The sequence below is a fragment of the Leopardus geoffroyi genome, chromosome B4, assembly GCF_018350155.1.
Source record: "Leopardus geoffroyi isolate Oge1 chromosome B4, O.geoffroyi_Oge1_pat1.0, whole genome shotgun sequence".
NCBI classification, from domain to species: domain Eukaryota; kingdom Metazoa; phylum Chordata; class Mammalia; order Carnivora; family Felidae; genus Leopardus; species Leopardus geoffroyi.
Genome location: NC_059341.1, coordinates 136,468,320 through 136,490,386, shown reverse-complemented (window position 1 = coordinate 136,490,386; position 22,067 = coordinate 136,468,320). Strand labels below are relative to the sequence as shown.

At 49.9% G+C, this 22,067-nt stretch overlaps 1 protein-coding gene across 4 annotated transcripts in view; it reads left to right on the top strand.

The window, feature by feature from the left end:
* The window catches only part of PACSIN2 (protein kinase C and casein kinase substrate in neurons 2), a 135,534-nt gene that overhangs the window by 42,436 nt on the left and 71,031 nt on the right, over positions 1-22,067 (top strand). The window contains exon 1 of one of the 4 annotated variants that reach the window (XM_045465624.1): positions 8,312-8,437. The exons of 2 other annotated variants lie outside the window; for them this stretch is intronic. The gene's annotated coding sequence lies outside the window, so the exon portion shown is untranslated. Of the gene's footprint in view, positions 1-8,311; positions 8,438-22,067 lie in introns of those variants that run through there. One more of the 4 variants, XM_045465622.1, reaches the window with a different exon arrangement.

The window sequence follows — 22,067 nt, the reverse complement described above, 5'->3', positions numbered from 1 at the left end:
TGCCCATGGAGGCCAGCCTGTAATGTCCTCACTTGGCAGGGTCTCATGCCTTGTCGAAGTACAACTGGGAATGTTGTGTTTAAGATTGTTTAGAGTAGGCTTCAATTTTAAGTGGTAAAAGTAGAAGGAAAACATGAAATTTGTAAAACGAGACACACTTTTAAGTTTGTCGTTGGTATTCTATTTATAATCCCATTTCAGACCTGAGAGCAGGAGCTTTTAGGGTTAGAGAGTGTGTCTTTTAAATTGAATTTTTAGGGGCACCTGGGGGGCTCCGTTGGTTGAGTGACCAACTCTTGACCGGCTTGCGTCATGATCTCACCGTCTGTGAGTTCAAGCCCCACATTGGGCTCTGCGCTGACAGTGAGGAGCCTACTTGGGATTCTCCCCCCCCCCCCCCCGTCCCTCCCCTGCTTGCTCTTTCTCTCTTTCAAAATAAATAAAAATAGGGGCGCCTGGGTGGCTCAGTTGGTTAAGTGGCTGACTTTGGCTCAGGTCATGATCTCACAGTCCGTGAGTTCGAGCCCCGCGTCGGGCTCTGTGCTGACAGCTCAGAGCCTGGAGCCTGTTTCAGATTCTGCGTCTCCCTCTCTCTGACCCTCCCCTGTTCATGCTCTGTCTCTCCCTGTCTCAAAAATAAATAAAACGTTAAAAAAAATAAATTTTCAAAATAAATAAAAATAAACTAAAAAAATAAATAAATAAATTGAATTTCTACAACACTCAACAGTGCCTGCAGGCTTTAGGTTCATTCATTAAACTCTAAGTGTATATTTACAGGCCGGGCTGAAGCACAGTATTCTTGAATAAGGGTTTGGATGCCCCCTATTTCTTGGCACATCGGGATTCTCGATCTTCTCCCATCTTTCCCATCTTCTTTATCGCTGGCACTGGTCTAATTGCAGGAGAAGGTAATGAGAACATTCTGGGATGCTTGGGATCGTGATTTCACTTATTTACATATTTATACCTCTCTTGGTTTCATGAAGGGTTTGAGTTGGTTGTTTGGGATTATCAAAAAAAGAAAAGGCAAGAACTGAATTCTTCCTTTGCCATCTCCAAAGCAACAATAAAACATGTTTAGTTCTTTAATTTTTTCAAAGTTTATTTATTTTCAGAGAGAGAGAGAGGAAATGAATGGGTAGGGGAGGGGCAGAGAGAGAGAGAGAAAGAAAGAGAAACCCAAGCAGGCTCAGTGTCCAAAGTTGGACGCTCAACCGACTGAGCCACCCAGGTGCCCCAGAACAGGTTGAGTTCTGATTAGGCCCTCAGAGGTCTCCCAGAGCTCTCCCACACCGTCACGGCACGCTTGTGGGACCCAGGACTCCGCTGGCAGAGGGAACCAAGTGTAGAGCTCTGTGCACTGTCACCACTGTGTGACCATCGGCAAGCCACCTCCCTAGAGCTCTAGTTTTCTCTTCCAAAAGATGGGGACAGGCCTCCCACCTTGCAGGGTTATCAGGAAGTATAGTCATTGTATGTAAACATCATGGCAAATGTGTATAAAATGTCATAAATAGTCCCTAATTTTACCTAATATTTGTAGAATTTCTAAACACCAGTTCATGATGGTATTTTTACTGCCATGGGGCCAAAGTATCAACATTGTAATTATTCTTTACAAAGCTAGAGATATTTAGCTTGAGGCTCTTGATTTATTCTGAAGTTGTATGACCTGCTTTTTAGTGTCAAATGCCTTTTTTATTATTAAAATGCCTTTGAAATGAAATAATGGGAGGTGATTGGTTTTTCTTCTTGTTTTAGTGCCCTTGGTGGACAAAATAACCCTGGTGGGTAAAGTTGGGAGCTTCCGTCTGGTGCCCTCTCCCCTCTTGGGGGAGGAGGGAGCCTCAGCCCCTTCCTTACCTGACTCCACCCATGGCCCAGCTTCCGGAGAGTTTTCCCATCTCCCCCACCCTCCTACGTGGGGCTCCCTGCTTCCTATCTGTTAGGTAGCACCCGTCACACTGGGTGGTCCCCTGTGTGCTTGTCTCCCTACCCTCCTAAACTCTAAGCTGCGTAAGGACAAGTGTGGGGAGCGATTTAGCTTGTAATTCCTGGAGCCTAGCACAAAGAGGGTGCACGCACATACAAGAGGGGGAAAATCGCCAGTAACACTCGAACACAGCCTGTCTCTAACTTTATTCCTGCAGATACCCAAAACTCACCACAAATCTTGCTCACCACTCCTTTTTGAGTTCAGACCTTCCATCAGGGATCAGTTTCCATCTTCAGCGTGTCGACCCAGGAGGGCCTGAGGGGGCCCCAGAACCGAGAGTGACATCTTAACCACGCACATGTTGTGTTAGAAGCCCAGGGGTTTCTTCTCGCGATGGCACGTTATCAAATGTGTAAGAAAAGAAATTAACATTTTTCATATTACATTGGTGCTTTGAGGTTTTTCTCAATTGGGCTTTCTGCTTTAATTAGTCTGGCTCATTTTTTTCTTGAGCGTTGGGCAAGTGCCAGGGAAGCAAAGAAGCTTATGTAAAGGGTTTTAAAGGGTTTTTTTTTTTTTTCTTCCAAAGATAGAACTGGTACTTAGTTCAGCTTGTTCTGGCACCTTCTTCTTTGATCGAGAATGTTAGAAATTTGGCTTGGATTGTTCCTTTTTATATACATATGTGGGAAAAGTAAAGGCAAAGACGGCTCTATTTATGTCTTATTCCATAGAAATATGAAAGGCTAACAAGTAGGATTTGAACACGGCCACTACTCTCTCCACCAACCAACACCAAATAACCTATCGGACGGCTTTCTAGAACCCATTTTAATTCTAGAATTTCAGATTTACTTATCATCTGAGGAGAAAGAAAAGCCAATAATTATAATTTTCGCATTAGATTTTACTTGCTTACCCACTGTCAAACAGCCATCGAAACCTGTCACCAAGAGCTGCCCTTTCTAATCGGCTGACTAGACGTTCTTGTGCTCTTTACTGCAGTGCTAAGGGAGAGCCGAGTTCACCTGGTGAGGGGGTAGGGCACTCGGGTTCATCGGGATCGTTTGTGCCTGTTAGGGGACCAGCTGTTCTAAGAACTGAGACCCAGTGCAATACACGCACGCTGACACCGCCTGGAGCTCAGAGGCACCTTGCCGTGTGGTCCTCAGTGAAAGCAGCTTTGCTGCACTGGCCCTGCAGAGTGGGGACAGTTCCGATGTTCAGGTTCTGCACAGGGCTTTTCTTCTTTTCCTTTCTCTCTTGCCTTCTCCCGCACAGTCCCTCCTCCCTGCCTGCTCCCCTCCCCTTTTCTCCTCCTTGAGATATTAATGTCCATACAAGCGAATGGACCCATTTAAGGGCTTTGACTAATGGATACGCCTGTGTAGCCACAGCCCCAAGCAAGACAGAGAACATTTCCATCGCTTCAGAACTTCCCTTGTGCCCTGTACACTCCGCCCCCGCCTGGCCTGGCCCGGCCCGGCCCCGGCCCCAGCCCCAGGCACACACTGATCCCGTCCCGGTGGGTTTGTTTGGCCTGGTTTAGAGCTTCATGTCAGTGGAGACACACAGCAGGCACCCTTTCGCGCCCGCCCTCTTTTGCTCACCACCAGGTTTCTGTGATTCACCCGTTTGCATCTGTCGGAAGCTCATTCCTTTTAAGTGTCGAGGAGGAGTTTCCTGCCCCTCACGCAGCTGAGTTTCCGCGTCCTGTATGGAGAAGTGTGATAGAGAAATCAGGGCCCCGCGGAAGTGCGTGCCTGGTTGGTCTGTGGATCCCCTTGTCCCAGCTCCCCTCCGCACTGAGGAAGAGCACAGGAGGCACCTTCTCACCCCGGCCGTCACCAGTTGAGAATCTTGAAGAGTTGGCTTCTCAATATGACTCCGATCTGGTTGGCGCCAGCCTGTGGTAGTGGATACGATCCTGGTTTGCCTTTCCGGAGATGAGGAGATGGGCATTGCTGCCGGTGTGGGGCCTTGTGACCAGAGGGGTCTTCTAGAGCTTCTGCATGACTTCTGCCGTCCCGGCAGGTGCCAAACCACCAGGCTCTGCGTTGAGCGCTCGCTAAGTTCAGGGACACGAGAACGAGAACCGCGGAGCCCAGCTAGCATGGGGCCGCCAGGTACCTCCCCCCCTCCCCCCAGCACCTGCCTCTGAGCTGCCCGGCGTTTCCCTGGCCCTGTCCTGGCTCATCTGGGAGCTCTGTTTAGCCCAGGAGGGAAGACTGAAGCACAGAACTGCAGTCTGCACTGTTTTATTAACATCCTGATTACTGTGTGTCCATAACCTCTTTAAGGGTCACCTTGCAAGAGGCAGTAGTTGCTTAGGGCTGGGGGAGGGGCGGGGAAGACGGGAGGGAGAAGGAGGTGGCAGCTAAAGTGCACGGGGTTGCTTTTTGAGGTGGTAACAATGTCCTGAAATTGGGACGTTGGTTGTACAACTCTCTACATTCACTAAAGACCATTGAATTAGATATACTGTAAATTGCGAATGGCTGAATTATATGGTATGTGAATTACATCTCAGTAAAGCTGTTTTGGAAAAAGTGTGGCATTAGAGCAAGGGCAGACCGGTAGCAGAATGGGGGAAAAAAATCACATAGTGGAAGTCCTGTTCTCGCCCCCATGTGACATGACCTGTTGACACATGTCCTCCTGTCCCTCACGAGGCTGGCTCCGAGGGAGGCCTGAGCCCGGTGGAGAGACCGTGGGCTTTGAAAGTATCCGGTAGACCTGACTTTGAATCCTACTCTGCCATTATTTGCTGGGTGGTGCTGGGCAGGTTGCCTAACTTCTCTGGTGGTTTCCCTTCTGTAAAAAGGGGCTAGCGGTACCTATCTTACGGAGTCTTTTAGAAGAGCTCAGTAAAGGCAGCCGTTTCCGCCCCGCCCGATCATATAACAAAGGTGTCAGAGAGAGGAGGCAGCCTGCCTGGTGTCGTCCTGACGTCTGGGGCTTACGCTGGGCTGGTGAACTGCAGGGCCAGGACTCAGCCATTGGCTGAGGATGGAGGTCATGGAGGCTCTGGTAGCGTTTAGCTGACTTGCTGGCCTGGGTCTCTGAATTTCTTTTCCTGCCTTATCTACGTGGTTTGAGTAGGCTGATGACAAGCTCTTGGAGAACCCTCTCCTGTCCCTTTCTTCGTGGAGCCCTCTCCGACCCCGCTTCCCACCCTGGGTCGCTGCCGCCCTCGCAGTGTTCCCTCCGCCCCGGGTGCATGTTGGTTCTCGCAGTCATCAGCCCGTGCCGTGTTGATTTATTTCCACGTGTGTCCTGCCCCGACACTGAGCAGTCCCAGGCAGGGACCTTGACTTTCACAACCATGGGGCCCCCGAGGCCTTAAGCACTGTGCCTGCCACTAATGTTTGTTGAATGAATGCCCAATGGTTTCAAGTCCGGTGACAGAAACCAGATTGGAACTGGAAATACCAGTTTAGGCACCAGGTGCCAGAGGTTAGCAGGTGGGTTTCCCTGGAGCAATGTTTCTGTCCCAGGACTGCCTTAGGGCGGGAGAGCTGCCTGAGACAGTCTTGTTCTCTGCCAGAGGGGCAGGACAGCTTGTCTCTTGCTGGGAACTGGGAACGCACTGGTGAGGTGTGGCTGAGGTTGTGGGGAGCGGGGAAGAATGCCCCAGCCACGCTGGAAGGAAAGCTGGGCTCATTACTTCATAGTCCCACTGCCATCTGCATTTTTCTTTTAAGTTTATTTATTTTGAGAGAGAGAGAGAGAAAGAGAAAAAGCACAAGCGGGGGAGGGGCAGAGAGAGAGGGAGAGAGAGGATCCCAGGCAGGCTCTGCGTCTTTGGCCCAGAGCCTGACGTGGGGCTCAAACCTACAAACCGTGAGACCATAACCTGAGCCGAAGTGAAGAGTCGGAGGCTTAGCCGACTGAGCCACCCAGGCACCCCTGCTCTCTGCATTCTTAATTCACTTCAGATCAGATTTTTATTACACAGCAACTGTATCCAAGATTCAGTTCTGGTTTATCGAGGGAGGCCACAGTGGCGAGGCAGCGGGGTGGGGGGAGTGGTTAACAGCTGGATTCAGGAAGCTGATTCAGATCTTAGCTACCCCCATGTGCCAGCTTTGGGACACAGGGCAGGTAATAGAATATTTCTGGACCTCAGTTATCTCATCTGGGAAATGGGAGAGGCAACAGTGCCCTGATGGGATTATTTTCACGATTAACCATAAAGTAAGCATTGTATAAATGTTCACCAAGCAGCTTGTGTTTGTTGGATTACAAAAAAAGTAAAGAGAATGAGGGTCTTAGAAAAACAAAATGAATAAATCTATCTCACCACGATTGTCCTCTCCCGTAACCAAGAGCCCTAAGTGGGCCTCTGGGGCGGGGTTTTCTGTCATGCCAACCGATGAAGAGGAAAGGTAGATGATCAGCTGGCTCTACCAGAACTCAGGTGTTTATTCTTTCTTAGTGGAAGAAAATACCCCCAGAAAAGGACTTTTGTGACCATACTTTGTGCTGCTTAAATTTAATTAAAACGCTTTGGAAGGTAAATGCCATGCCGTTAGTTTTAGAAAGCCTGTCTGCGTGTCGTGGTCAGGTACACCGAAGTAGTCTCTAGAAACATTATTTAGCCTTCTCCAGCCTTAGTGTCCATCACTGGACAAAATGACCTTGAGGGCCATTAACCGCCCCCCGGCAGTCCCCGGGATGAAATAGGCACCTCCCTGCAGGCCAGAGGACGCCGGAGGCCCGGTGCGGCTGGCCTAGAGCTCCAGCGTGTGTCCCTCTGTACGGGTGCGGGGGAACCGAGCGGACGGTGGGGTACAGCGAAGTCTGCGTTGGGCTGACTTCTGTGGGGATTTTCTTTCGGGGGCCAGAGGGTGACATGATAATTTTCCAAGTAGTGTGAATTATTATCCCATGTCAAGTAATTGAGCCTTGCGTCGGCATGGTCATTGCTTTATTGGTGTTTTTCCACTAAGGCATTTCTATAAAAACTCTTTTTTTTAACGTTTTATCTATTTTTGAGACAGGGAGAGACAGAGCATGAACAGGGGAGGGTCAGAGAGAGGGAGACACAGAATCTGAAACAGGCTCCAGGCTCTGAGCTGTCAGCACAGAGCCCAGTGTGGGGCAGAACTCACAGACCGAGAGATCATGACCTGAGCTGAAGTCGGACGCTTAACCGACTGAGCCACCCAGGCGCCCCTCCACTAAGGCATTTCTAAACTCAAGATTCTGGAAAGATATTCTTAACCTATTCTCTTTCGTGTTGTGAGGTCAGACTAGAGGCCCATGTTGCAAGGAGGGAAGGATCCAGTTCTGGCCACCGCCACTTAAACGTAGCATCCAGCTTGCCATAGGGGTTGGGGGAGGGGTGCACATTGTATCTTCTGGGAGGGTACTTTGGGGAAACTGAGATCTTAAAACATTTGTTTCTTGTGTTTTTACACATTAGTTTCAACATCAGTTCTTTTTTGTAGTGTTTGTATTTTTTAGTATTGTTGCATACGTTTTAAAAACGAGACACAATATATACATACAAGTGCACATATTACACGTTTGCATACCAGTGAGTTTTCACAAACGGAGCACACCAACAGCTCAGGAAACAGAGCCCTGCTCAGAAGTGCTCGTGGCAACCCTTTCCTGCTTAGTCCCTTCCCGTTTTGCCCTGGCTTCAAGCAGCGTAGGATGTTTGTGTCGGTTCTTTACTTTAACTCAGGGGAACTATGCAGTATGTATTCTCATCGGCACGTATATTTAAAAATGAGTTAAGACCCCTGCCCCTTCCCCTAAAGTTACGTTATTCCTTTTCCTTCACTTCTAATTCTTTGTAAAGCTCCAAGAGGAAGGGTGTTTTCTGCGTTTAGTTTTTATTCTGGCGACTCCCACTCGCGCATGTGAGGGCCTCCGGAGGCCGTCTGTGCTGCTGAGAGGCTGGGGTCTCCAGCTGTTGAGCCGCTTTCGCCTCGCTGTATGGAGTCCCAAAGAGAAGTGGAGTTTTACGTGTAGGAACCATGTAAGATTATCCCCTGCAAGTAAGTCCCTGTCCCATGATCTCCCGTGACTCCTGGCCCCTTAGCTCCAGAGCAGGTCTCTGCTCCTACCTGGAAGGATCCCAACTGCAACAGATTCTAAGGCTGTCGTGTGCAGTGTCAGTCGATGGACAAGTTGATTTGGGGAGGGTCCTATGCCTTTTGTCCTCAGATCTCCTCTGTCTGACTTTCTCTCGAGTACTGAGATTTCTGTTGGGCCGCTTTCTGAAAAGAAAGCGCTTCTGTGAGGGTCCCAGCGGGCCCGGAGCGGAGGTCTGCGGACCTGGTGCCTGGAGGGTGCCTGCAGCGTGGAGGCCAGACCTTATCTCGCTGCCAGGAGTCGGCAGCCAACAGGAAATGATGAAATGCGCTGGGAGAATTCGGCGGGGAGCTGGAGGTCAGACACACCAGCAGGGCCGGGAGGAGGCAGGTACGGAGGGAGGCTGAGCTGCAGAGGGAGGCAGTCGAAGCTGGCGTTTGACAGAAAAACGTGAGTGTGCCATCTGAGGCGTGTATTTCCTTGAGGGGAGACCTTTGTAAGAGCAGAGTTGTCATTGATTTTTTTTCCCCCCCTGGGTGCTTGGGTTTAACAGAAATCTCACCTTTTAAACACACCTCGTCTTAGAGCTTCTCGATGGAAACGTTCACCCGGTTCAATAGGAACCGAACTACCGTGGAGTGTTCTCTCCAAGATGCTTTGCGAAAATGTCGGAGTAAATGTTTGATTTCTTGCTTGGTGAATAGATTTTTGGCCGAGACAAATGAAAGGTTGGGCTTTATCATCTTGACTCTGGTTTTAGAGCACACATGCATGCTTCATTCCCAAATAGATGGAATAAATGGGAAACTTGGGCCTGGCTTAGACCAGCTTACACACTCCCAGCTGTATTTTTTTCTTACCGGGGAGCTAAATGAGTTCCTTGAGTTAACTGCTGACAGGGGTTGGTTCCTTCTCCTGCCGTCGGGCACATTCTGTCTTTGCATGCTGCCGTTTCTTTTCTTCGCAGCCAAATCTAACCTGCAGACATGAAAATGGGACTTGTGAGAAGAGGCGACCAAATTCGCTTCTCCGGACACTAATTGTTTCACGGCCGCCTGCCCCAGACTCCCACAATTAGCCTGTGGCTCGCTCCAAGGGCCCCCCGCCCTTCTTCTCCGTCAGCTCTTTCTTATTCCTCCCCGCAGCCGGACCCTGTGCGCTCGGCCCCTTCTGACTGCTGTCGCTAGCCCCTGTGTTTTTATTTTTAGTGGATAGTGGAGGGCAAAAAGCTCCATTGTTTCCATAACCGAGCAGCCTCATGTGCGTATTGCGTTGTTTCCTATCTTGGAAGTCGTGTTCTGGAATTAAAAAATTGTGGCTTCCTCCTTATTGTGTATGCAGGACTCAAAGTGCTTCTGGTTAGAAGGGCTTTTAAGCTCCCATTGTTTGAGTGATCGATCGCAAAGTGAATATACTTTTTGGATTACCTGTCGCCGTGAACATTAGAAAGGCAGCGTCCGGGTCCGTTCTGTTCTCCAGAAAGTGCCCTGCTGGCTCAGCCTGTGCCACACAGAGAAGCATATTTTCTTCTTAGGCTGTCACCTTGTGCGATTTGCGTATTTCAGACACTTTCAGGGTTATGCTTTCCTGTTTTTTGTTTTTTTTTTTTTAAATATTTTTATTTATTTTTGAGACAGAGCATGAGCGGGGGAGGAGCAGAGAGAGAGAGAGGGAGGCACAGAGTCAGAAGCAGGCTCCAGGCTCCGAGCTGTCAGCACAGAACCCGATGTGGGGCTCGAACCCACAAATTGCAAGATCATGACCTGAGCTGGAGTCGGACGCTTAACCGACTGAGCCACCCAGGCGCCCCAATGTGCTTTCCTGTTTTTAGAAATCTCCCAAATATATACTATTTCCCTCAGACCTTAATGAGGTCCACAGGTTTTGCCCTTGATGTTGTAATTCTGGGTAGCTCCTCAAACTCTTTTCCTTCTTCACACTAAGATATCTTACTGAATTCTAGATGAGCTTTAAATGCTGTGTTTATGGAAAGTAACAGAGAGGTGTCATAACTTCAGACCGAAACATGTCTTGCAGGTCTGAGATTGATGCCCGTAATAAAAATAAGCCTCCCCCCCCCCCCTTTTTATACATCATTAGTCCTCTGTTTCGTCCCGCCACATAATTCTGCTATTCATTTGGTGGCATAAAGAGATGGGAACATGATATTTAGGGTTGCAGTGGCTCTTGCGGGCAGTATAGTCACGCCCTTCTTTTTTTTTTTTTTTTTTTTTTTTTTTTTTTTAAAGCAAAGGAATGAAGCCAGAGGCAATGCGACACGCCTTGTTGACTTGGCCAAGGTCACACAGCGTGTTGTTGGTAGCTTGTGGGCCACTGGCCTCTCTTCTCCCTGCTTTCTCCACACATTATCTCACGATTAATAAGACTTGGTCAAGAATGGCTTTTCTCTTCTGATGAGGCCGTTTTCATTTGTCTCATTTTCAAGTATTCAGCTTTTTTGCAGCAATTTCCCAAAGCCAGCACCACCTGGTACAGGTCTACAGTGAATTACCCGAAGCCCAAAGTGAGCTGACATTTCTGTCTCTGAGAGAGATTTCTTCTTAAAACTAGAGTTCTCTATGGTATAAAGTTCTTGCTTCGCCCCTAAACCAGGCCTGTTATAAGTGTTATAAGTAAACCTCATTATATGATCACCTGCTAGCTGAGAAATCCAAACTTCTAAAAGTTTATTTATTTATTTTGAGAGAGGGAGGGAGGGAGGGGCAGGGAAAGGGAGAGAGAATCCCAAGCAGACTCCCTGCTGTCAGCACGAGCCTGATGCAGGGCTTGAACTCTGGAACTGTGAGATCATGACCTGAGCTGAAACCAAGAGTCAGACGCCTCCAACGACTGAGCCACCCAGGTGCCCCCAGAGATCCAAACTTAGTAAGTTCACAAGAATACAAGAAACAGACAAAAGTACTTGGTTCTTTGAAAGAGGATTCTTGAGGATGTGGGGGAAAAAAAACAAAAAACAAACCTCAAGCCTGGGGACATCTTGGTCCCTCTGAGGGAGGTACCAATCGCGCTAAGTCTGGACAGCCTAGGTTTTGGAATGTGGCAAACTTTAAAACAAAAGGTTATCATGTTAAAAAAAAAAAAAGGGTAACGATTTAATATATAACAGTGGAATTCACTCACAACTTTCCAGAATCAATTAAAACAGTCTCTCCTAAAAATGGAATTTGAATCCTGAAATTCAGGTATGCGAATTAGATGCAAATAGAGACCTACCGAGAGCAGTAGGTAACTAACTGTTCTTAGACCCTGATATGCTCCCACTGTCCAGAGCCACCTCCAATCCCTTGTAGAGGCTCACAGAATAGTACTTATCTGTATTTTTTGAAGTATTTAAGAGTATATGCCTTCAAGAATTTCTGAAACAAATATGCTACAGGGAAATAGGCGTTTTCTTCTTTTTTTCTTTTTTATTAAAAAATTTTTTAAAAACGTTTATGTATTTTTAGAGAGAGAGAGAGCAGGGGAGGAGCAGAGAGACAAGGAGACAGAATCCCAAGCAGGCTCCACACCAGCAGCATGGAGCCTGACGTGGGGCTCGAACCCACGAACCTTGAGATCATGACCTGAGCCGAAATCAAGAGTCAGACGCTTCACCCCCTGAGCCCCCCAGGTGCCCCCAGAAACAGGCATTTTATAAATACTTTACTCGTATTTGGAATTGTGGTCAGTAACTTTATGCCTATTTTAATTTATAAACCCTAAGAGTGAGTAGGACACGTGAGCAGTGTTTTTACGCGGAGGTTCGGCACTGTGTTTCCCTCCTGTTCTGGCAGGCGCTTTTGTCATTATCCTTGAGAAGCTGCTGCTTTCAGTGGCAGAGCCAGGTGACCTCACCCAGGGGTTAAAGAAAGGGTGAGCAGGGAGTGGCTTGGTTCGCTTCTCCCATAATTGAGTTCCCTTGGCTCCCCAGTTAGCATTTTACCTTTACTGTCATATTTTCGGTACATTGGTTTCCTTTTCTTCATATGTAATTGGCCTTCTTAATGTATATGTGTGTATATTTGTAACTGTGTATGTAAATACATGTGTCTGTAAATATATAATTTACATACCATTGCCCTAGTCAGTAGGTAACTGGCATTCCTCCTTGCTCCTGGCTTCCGCTCACATTAGTGTGGACTCTGGTATACGTGAGAATTTAAAGATGTGAAACAGGTATGGTGCTGGCTTTGCTGCAGACCGAGGAGGGGTTGAGGACAGCCCCTGGGGCCCCTTTTGGCCCAGAAGCCTCTGAGACTTTGTGCTGCCGGCATGGGCCTTCCTCACTTCCGTCTCTGTCCGGGGCTTCTCTCCAGGACAGCTCTGAGTGGTCACCTTGGAAAACCTTTTTCCAGTATCCCAGCTAGATCATAGGTCCTAGAGCCAGGTAAAGAGGAGAGAGAGAGAGAGAGAGAGAGAGAGAGAGAGAGAGAGAGAGAGGCAGGCACACAGTATGAGGGGAAATAATCATGGAGAACACGGACTGTGGGTTTGAATGAATAAACGAGTTGCAATGGTCCCCTTTCCACGGAAGTTGCCTTTGAAGGCAGTATAGTCCTGTGTCACCAGGCTGGTCTAAGTGCATTTGCATCTTGCATTCTGCCTGGGCACCAGGTGACAGACTGGGTGCTTATTTAATGTCTCCTCCAGCCCTGGGAATCTGGCCTCAGTTTTTTTCTCATTAGACTCTGTCATCAGTGAATCAAAAGAAGTGACTCTGTATGTGGACTTGTGAAGCATATCGTTCTATTTTTGGTTAACTTAAAGAGTCTCACGGAAAGTATCCTGAATATGAAATGTGTGTCAATGGCACACATATTATGGCCGTCATAATAGTAAGGGACTAAAATTTTCTTTTTTTTTTTTTACCCCCCCATGAAGCCAGTGCAATGAATTTCCTACTCAGTCTTGTTTCCCACCAGGACTGTTCCACAGTGGAGTCCTTAAGGGGGATCAGGGGAGAATGATTTTGCCTATTTGACAAGATGTTGTTGGTGTAATTAATAGGCTAATAAAACGTTGACCTTCCCAACTTGGAATTCTGTCTTTGTGTTCAGTACCGGTAGGGCTAGTACAGCAAGATAAATGAGGCACAGGGCAGCTCGGGGACGACAAAGTGACCTCTTTATGGTTCTTTTCACTATGAACTGACACACAAAGAAAACATAGCACAGGGCACAGTGGTCCGATGACCTAGTATCTGTTGAGCTGGAAAGCGGAAGTGTTCTGGTAACTCACCGCCTGTGAGCCTGTTCCGTGCAGGCTCACTGAGGTCTGGCCTGCACTGTGCAGGGAGTGTGTCATACGCAGCAAGGCCCCGAGGCCGTGCAGAGAAGCAGCGGGGCCACTTGCGGGGGAGAAGTCTTTGCACGGTCGATGTTGAACTCCAAGCCTTACATTTCCTCCCGGGAGCAGCCAGTAGACCGCCGAGGCCGAAGAATGCGAGTCCGGGATGGTGGCCGCTGTCCCGGCGAGGCTCACGTAGACCGTGGTCACCCTGGCACCTGACTGCTTTCAGTGATGGCCGTGCGGCCACCTGAGCGAGCTCCGTGCTTATTTCCAACTGTCCATTAGGGGACCCCCCGGGGAGACAGGTCACCGGGCTGCTGGGTGGCTGCTCCAGGTGATTGGCTCGTTTGTGCCCGCGTGCGTTCATACGTTCAGTTCACCCACTTGGCAGAGCCTCTCGTCCCGAGTGTGCCTCCCGTCTTGTGCTAGGGCCCTGGGGTGCGTGATGGTAGAGACTGAGTTCTTGCCCCTGAAGAGCTCGCAGTCCGTTGGGCTAGAGACTTCCAAATGCCAGGGTGATGAATCTCCTTATAGACCTGGAGGGGCCTTATTCTACTGTGCGGGGTGGGGGAGGTTGGGGAAAACTTCACACTTTGTTGGTGGGTTTCAGAGAGAGGGGCCTGTCAGGCACACAAGGGAGCTTGAGGAAACAGTGTGTGCGGAGGCAGGGACATCAGAAGGCGTCTGCCGCACTTGGGGTGTGACTCGGCTGGCCTGTGGCTCACGTGTGGATGCCCTGCAGGCGCCTCTGACTTATCAGGCCCAAACCAGTTATTTTCATCCGAAACCAGTTCTTTCTTCTGAACCTGTTTTCCTTTGCGGCATTACTTTCTACCTTGCCTCCAAAATTAGGAATTTTTAATCCCCGTTACCCTCCCTGCCCCGCCCCCCCCCCCTTCCTGGGATAATCGTTCGCGAAGTCCTCTGTTCTTCCAGACCGTCCTCAGTCCTGCTCTCCTAACTGTTTCTCTTGCTTCCTCTCTAACCTGTAGAGCTGCACTGCGCTAAGCACACGTGGCTGTTTGTATGAAAATGAATGAAGAGTCGCTGTGATGAAGGGGACAGTTCCTCAGGTGTACTAGCTGCAGCTCACGTGTGCGGTGGCTGGTGGCTTGGGCGGCTTGGCTCTTAGAGGCTCCGTGATCTGGGTTCCACTCTCTGTCGGAGGGAACTTTTCCTTCCCGGACCTTGACCAGGTCCCTCCCCACCGCCTTCCAGAGGAGCCCAGATCCCTAGTGTGGCCTCCAAGGGGCCCAGCCTCTGGCACCGGTTTTGCCTCCTGGTATCTAGCTCTTCCCTCTTCTCCTCCCCCCTTTGATCCTACCCCTATGAAGGTACCGTTTTACCTGTGCGTCTGTACCCTCTCCCTGCAGAACGTCATTCCCCGCCTGAGCGTTCCTCTGCAGCCCGCAGACCTAGCGCCTGCTTGCTCGCTTGCTCCCTCCCTGCCTTTCATCTTCTGTTTGTGCTCCGGAGAACTGGCGGTCACACGAGAGAGTACCCACGGTGCTTATCCTGCGGTTTGTCTCTCTCTCTGGCAGCCACCGTGGTTAGGCTTTGGGGACAGATAGACTTAATTGCAAAACCAACCCTTTACTTGCCAGGTGGCCTTGGGCACGAGATTTTAGCTTCCCTGAGTCTCATTTCTTCGTGGGTAAAGTAAGTGGTTCCTCCCTCGTGGTAGATGAAAGTGAATGCTTAGAGCTCCCGGCCCTGCGCTTAGCTAGCTCGTCCGTGGCGGCTGAGAGCCCTTGCTCTGGATGTCCTTCTGGTGCCCTTCAGTCCTGCTAAAACCACAGCTTCTACGAATAGTGATGCTTTGTTTCTTCTTTTCTCATTTTACTGAGTTTCCTTATTGCACTGGCCAGTGCCTCCAGCATAGTTCGATTAGAAGTGGTGATAAGAAGCAGCCTTTTCTTGTTCCTGTGCTTTCTGTTTGCTACAGTTCTGGTGAGGTGTTTTGTTTTGTTTTGTTTTGGTCTTTTGTTTCGATTGAGTTCCATCATGCCCTCCACCTCCATTTTCTCTCTCAGTTTAGAAAATAAATTCTCTGGGGCCTCCTGGGTGGCTCAGTTGGTTAAGCGTCCAACTTTGGCTCAGGTCATGATCTCATGGTTCATGAGTTTGAGCCCCGCATCGGGCTCTGTGCTTACGGCTCGGACCCTGGAGCCTGCTTTGGAGTCTGTGTCTCCTCTCTCTGCCCCTCCCCTGCTTGTCTGTGCGTGCGTTCTCTCTCTCTCTCTCTCTCTCTCTCTCTCTCTCTCTCTCTCTGTCAAAAATAAGTAAACTTAAAAAAATGTTGTCTCCTTCTGGAACTTTCTTAGATGTTAAGTTAGGCTTCACTGTTTTTTCCAAGTCTTTAATCTTTGTTTTATATTTTCTTTGTCTCTCTTTATTACCTCAGAAGGAAAGGTGACTTATCTAGTTCTCTTTCTCTTTTCTTCCCTTCTTCCCTTCCCTTCCCTTTTCTTTTCTTTTCTTTTCTTTTCTTTTCTTTTCTTTTCTTTTCTTTTCTTTTCTTTTCTTTTCTTTTCTTTTTTAATGTTCATTTTGTGGGGGGAGAGGGAGACACAGAATCAAAGCAGGCTCCAGGCTCTGAGCAGTCGGCACCGAGTCCAATGTGGGGCTCGAACTCACGGACCGCGAGATCATGACCTGAGCCGAAGTCAGACGCTTAACAGACTGAGCCACCCAGGCGCCCCCTCCTTATATTTCTTCTTCAGATTTGCCTTTTTCGTGTCTTTGGATTCCTTTATTATATTTTGGAGTATAATAAAGTGATGCAGTTCTATTTTATTCAGCTTTTCAGTTTTTTCAGTGGGAAACTCATTAAGATATCTGGTTTGCCTTGCTGCTGAAAACAGAAGCCTGTCCTGTCATACTCTGTGTTTGTGCCAGAGCCTAGCACATTCCTTGACTCGTTCATTCCAGACGTGTTTATTTTTGCTCCTGTTGTGCATTAGTGCTAAGGATGCAGGGGTGAAGTAGACACAGTTCTCGTTCTTCAGGAACTTGCGTTCTTGTGGCTGGAGAGAGACAGTATATAAATACATAATTTGGCCTGGGAGCCTGAGTGTTATTTAAAAAATAAAGCCCAGTTTAGGGGCTGATGTGTCAGAGGAATGGGGACGGGTTAGGCTTTTTAAAAGAAGGTGATATGTGAGCAGATGTGTGATGATTTGAGGCAGCAAAACCTGTAGAGCCTGGAGGAGGGGTGTTCCTGGCAGAGGAAGCAGGTGTGAAGGTAGGCCTAAGCCTGGTGCATTTGGAGGCCCACAGGAAGGTCATTGTAGCTGGAGGAGCCAGGCAGGGGCCGGGGTTGGAAGGAACTGACGCCGGAGTTGGAAGCCGGGACCAGTTTGCAGGGGACCTCGTAGGTCAGGGAGGGGAGTGTAGATCGGTGATTAGCATTTTCCGGCACGCTAAAAGACACGGCCGGCAGCTCTTGGCAAGTTGTAAGTTCGCTGGCTTGACCCAGGCTAGCCGAAGCAGAAATGGTGTGAGGTGACCACACCGTGGCCCTGTTTCAGGGTAGAGCTGAGAGATGTGGGGTGTGAGGGCAGGAGAGGCATCGGGGTGGCATGGAGGCATTTGTCTTAAGGAAGCAGCTTGCGTAGGTGATGGGGCTCTTTACTGAAGGAGGAAGACTGGGTAAGAGCCTGTCCGAGGGGGGAGGAGCCAGGGCTGTGTGTCAGAGAGGCCCGTGGGGTGCCGAGGAGTTGATGCTGAGCCAGTGCTTGGGGCTGTGCTGGAGTGGAGCTCAGGGGAGAGGTCTGTGCTGGGGAAGTGAAGTCAGGAAGCATCAGAGGGGCCGGGGCTTCAAGTCACAGAAGGGGAAAGGCAGTGTGGGCACTTGTGCTGAGCGAGCGCGAGTGACACCGGGCCAGTTATCGGTGACTTGAAGATAAGGGACATGGACTCCTTTACCAGAAATCTTGCGTTTCATGATTACGGAAGTTACAGAAGGTGCCTCGGTGCTGCCTTATTTTCCTTTTGAATTTTCAAAAGAGACCCAACCAATATTCTTAGGGCAGAAAAATTAAGAAAGACAGATATACAAAAACAAAAACAAAACCCACCTCCCAAACTCACACGTTCCACCGTCTGGAGGGGTGTGAATAAATGTTAGCATTCATTCAACTCTTTGCTCAAGTGTCTCCTTCTCAGGAAAACCTTCGCTGACCGCCATGCTGTCTACAGTAGATCCCAACACTCTGTCCCCTCCCCCCAACACCGCCTGCCACTGCGTTACCTCCTGGTCTGTCTGGAAGCGCTCTGGCCCCTGCAACGTCAGCGGGGACTGTCTCACCCCTTCACCCCCGTGCCCCATGTGCTTTGCCTCCCCCGTGCCTGGAGCCTCGGCCTTCAGTACTCTTTGTTGAATGAAGCATTTCACGTTTTGGTACATAACCTTCTGGACTGTTTTTCTGGGTAATCACCTACTCTTAAACATGTGTGTGTATGTACGTATGTTTATATACATATATATATTTTCAATGTTCATTTGTTTACCTTTGAGAGAGACAGCGTGAATGGGGGAGGGGCAGAGAGAGAGGGAGACATAGAATCTGAAGCAGGCTCCACCACACCAGCGCAAAAGCCCAACGTGGGGCTCGAACTCACAGACCGCGAGATCACGACCCGAGCCGAAGTCGGACGCACAACTGACTGAGCCACCCAGGTGTCCCTTAAACCCCTATTTTTAAATAAGCTAAAGTCTTCAGCAATGTAGATGGCAGGTGCCACGGCACAGCCACCTGTGCCCTGGTGGGCGTTGGGTGCCCTCGCCAGTCTGTGTCCAGCCTCGGAGCCCATGCCTCGGTTGGAGTACCACATCCTCACTCTCACCTGGCCGCAGGCCTCCCCCTTCCTCTTCCAAATTGCTCTCCCGCCCACCCCTCCCCCGTCCCCTGGCCTCCGTCTTCTCTCCTCTCTGTCCCCGAATCAGGTGTGACCTTGTCTTCTCTTTCCGGCTGCACTATGAGCTCCTGGACTGCAGGGCTGGTCTGATTACGGACTCGCTTTGCTCCCTTCTCCCAGCCCCCAGCAAGGTTTCTTGGCACTCAGATAGTCCATGCTTTAAGAACAATAAAAAACAAATTAAAAATTAAAAACTAAGTAAAAGAAAGTCCACGTTTTTAGAATATTGGGATGAACGTACATAAAATTATAAAAAATATCCTTGTTTTGATTTATAATCTCACTGAGTTTATCAGAATAAATTACATATTTTATGGAAAACGTTTAAAAAGTTGGCTATTTCTTGAGCCAGCCAAACCAACAAATGCTCTTTATTCAGGATAGGCTCTTTCTGCCTGCCTGCCTGCCTGCCTGCCTGCCTGTGTGTGTGTGTGTGTGTGTGTGTGTGTGTGTGAGAGAGAGAGAGAGAGAGACAGAGAGAGAGAGAGTGTGTGTGTGCACATATGAGCATAGATGTGTGCCTGGTAGTATAACTGAAGTTAAGGTAGGAAAGCATTTTCTTTAGGGCTTCTCAGATAATGTTATATATGGTAATTAGGTATTTTGTCATAAATGGGAAGGTCATTAATTCTTCTCTGTAATCTGGTAACTGGAAATGTTTATTTGGCAGGTAGCATCGGGAAAAAAATATATAGAAGAGGCTTAATGTTACAGCTTTTTGTTTTGTGTTCCTGGAGTTTTCTGTAGCATAACTAAGGAACGAGCACATGAGTCCTGGTTTACGCGAGTGACATCTGCCATGCGGGCCAGAGAGCCCAGGAGGAGCTGGACCAGGGACAGGCAGGTAGAGTGAACACTTACTGAGTGCCTCGTAAATGCGGCACTCACATGTGAAGTGTCATTTAAGTGTCTCATAACTTCCCCATCAAGTAGGTTGGCCATGTTTGTCCCCACTTTACGTGTACAGAGAATGAGGTTTAGGAGCTAAAAGTTGCACCTGTCACAGCTAGTTCAAGCCCTGCTCTTTCTCCCTGTCTGGTGGAGACTTTAGCTCTTTGTTTTGTGTTTGCTTGTAGCTCATTAGTTTCAGATTGCTGCTGGATAGGTTCCCTCTTCATTTTCCCAAACCACTGGAGAGTCCTTCGTATTATGTGAACTTTTTAAAAAATAAACTCACTGTCACGTTAGAACTCAGTTGTCAGCATGTCATAGCGGCTCCAAGCTGGCCCTGTACCTTCTCTGTAACAGGCTGCTTTTTTTTTTTTTTTTTTTTTTTAATGTTTATATTGAGAGACAGAGACAGAGCATGAGCAGGGAGGAGCAGAGAGAGAGAGGGAGACACAGAATCCAAAGCAGGCTCCAGGCTCCAAGCTGCCAGCACAGAGCCCGACGCGGGGCTCGAACCCACGAACTGTGAGATCGTGACCTGAGCCGAAGTCGGCCACTCAACCGACTGAGCCCCCCAGGCGCCCCAGGAACAGACGGCTTTGACTCCGGCTGGTGCATCTGAATGAAATGGAAGACTGTCTTGAGAAAGTGACACCATAGCCAAGTGCATAATACTTAAAAACCAACTCCTTTTGTGGTTTGCATGACTTTGTTTTTTTTTGTTTTGTTTTGTTTTTTAACTTCAAAGGCACATATTCACAGCACTGCTTGAGGAGTATTCGAGCAGCTTATTTCCTGACGGCTGTGACTGTGACGGGCTGTCACAGTGCTGTCTAGTCGGTGGTTTCCCGCCGACTCTCTTACCAGGACGGGCTCCTTTTTGTTGCGAGGAGAGGAGCCACACAGAGCAACACAAGTCAGTCTTCTTGCAGCGTAAGGAGTGACTCGTGCCGCCAGGCTGGATGGTGTGCCCCCCCCCCCCCCCCCCCCGGCACCCTGCCACTCTTCGGCAGTTCCCTCTCCCTTCCTAAAGTCACAGCCGCTTCCCAGGGCTTGGCCATCAGGGCCTGTGTGACCCTGGGCTGAAGTTTATCCCCTTCTCTTTGCCACCCAGGAGCCTCCATCCGGAATGCCCTTCCCTACTTCTCTAGCCGGTGAATTCCCCCTGGAACGTCAGCCCTGCGCACTCTGTGTGGACCCTCCTGTGTCCCCACAGCGCTGTGTGCAGAATTCTGTCCTAGTGCTTGGCCCTGTGGTGGAGGCAAGGCATCTCCCAAGCCCGTGAGGAGGAGGATGCCTCCGTGATTGCGCCTGGCGTCATTGACCGAGGCTGGCCCATAGTCACCCTCACTCTGGTAGCTGGCTGTCATCGAAGAGCACCCCCCCACCCCCCACCCCCCGCTGGCACTGTGCCGGGTCTCAGACAGAGGCCATTTGATCCTCACAAGCTCGAAGGAGATTGGATTCCATGTTACGAGAAACAGCATCCATCACAGACCTCTTAAGTATTTTGCCCGAGGTGACTGGGCCACGAAGAGGTCACGCCGGCGCGTCTTGTGAAGAATCCTAGATGCACGTTTCAGGAACCTTCTAGATTTATGCTTCCAGGGGTGCCATGTGCTTCTCTCTCGCTGTCCTTAGTTTCCAGGTGGGTGACTTTCGCCCTTCAGCCGGGGCCGCAGCCCCTGTAGGGGACAGGTGCTGCACTCGGGCTGACTTGGAGGGAGGGAAGACCGAGTGCCCCCGCTCTGCGCGGGAAAGGAGGCAGCGGGGAGCGGCCCACAGAGGCCCTTTGTGCCACAGGAAGTCCTCCTTCTGGAAGGGGCTGCCTCAAAGTGGAAGGGTTGAAAGCCGCCGAAGTGCTTGACCTGAGGCCACTCTGACTCATGCGTGTTGTTAATAATGCCCTTTGTTGGATCTTGGGAACCTGCTTGACAGACCTCGGAGGCCTCGTAACCGCGCTCAGCGGCCTGCGTGGCTCTTCCTCGCTCTCCCTATCTTGTCCGTCCTTGTTCAATGCCCCCATTTTCTTGCCTGAACAAAGGACAAGACCCATTCTATGTTTTTTCCTGCTGCTTTTGCCAGAAGACTCTTTCTGGCGTTCATCTGGGCCTACGTGTCTTTTCCTTTCTGGGGGTCACGTGTGTCTCTTGAGTTGGAAAACTTGCAGCTCAAGGAAGAAGAGAGACGGGGTTTTCGGGAAGTGTTGGATGTAGCTGGAGGGCCGGCTGCGGCGGCCCCGGGGGAGAGGGGCCGCACTCTCAGGGTCTCGGGGGGCGAAGGCGAGATGAAGGGGCCTGAATCGACAGCCCCGTTTCCTGGAACTTCGTTGCGCGCTGTCTCTCGCATCTTTGGCCATCTGTCGCTCGTTGGGTCCTGCGGCTCGCGTGTGAGGGCGCCCCGAAGAGAACGGGGAGGCGGCGGTGGCGATGAGCTGATGTGTCCTCACGTGCTCTCCGGCCCTGACCGCCAGCGGGACGTGCGAGGAGCCGCAGACTGGCAGGAGCGTGTGCGTGCGCGTGTAGAACACGGCTTGTGCGAGGGCATTTCGAGATTCTGTTGGAATGATGCCGCTTCAGTCCCCGGCACGCGGTTTCTCGTGTTGCGGCGTAGCTCGGGCTCTTTGCTGGGTGCACACGGTGGCGGATCAATGAGTGCTTGTTCTTCGGTGCCTTGAAGTGAGTCTTTGTTGAACGTGACTGCCTGGGCGGCCGGTCTCGAAAGCTTCCATTCGCGAGGCAGAAGCCACATCTGCTGAATGTGTTTCATCGTGGGTGATAGGGACTTTGTGGAGATTTTGGTGACCACAGGTCATAACCCCTTTCCGCATTCAGAGCGGTAGCAAATCGGACCCGTGGAGACCCTTGCCGTCTGGCCCACCTCCGCCCCACACTGTGGAGAAGGGAGAAGGTGGCGTCCGGAGGGCATGAGTGGGCCGGGTCCACAAATGACTCTAGCCCCTTCCCCAGTCAGGTGATGCCAC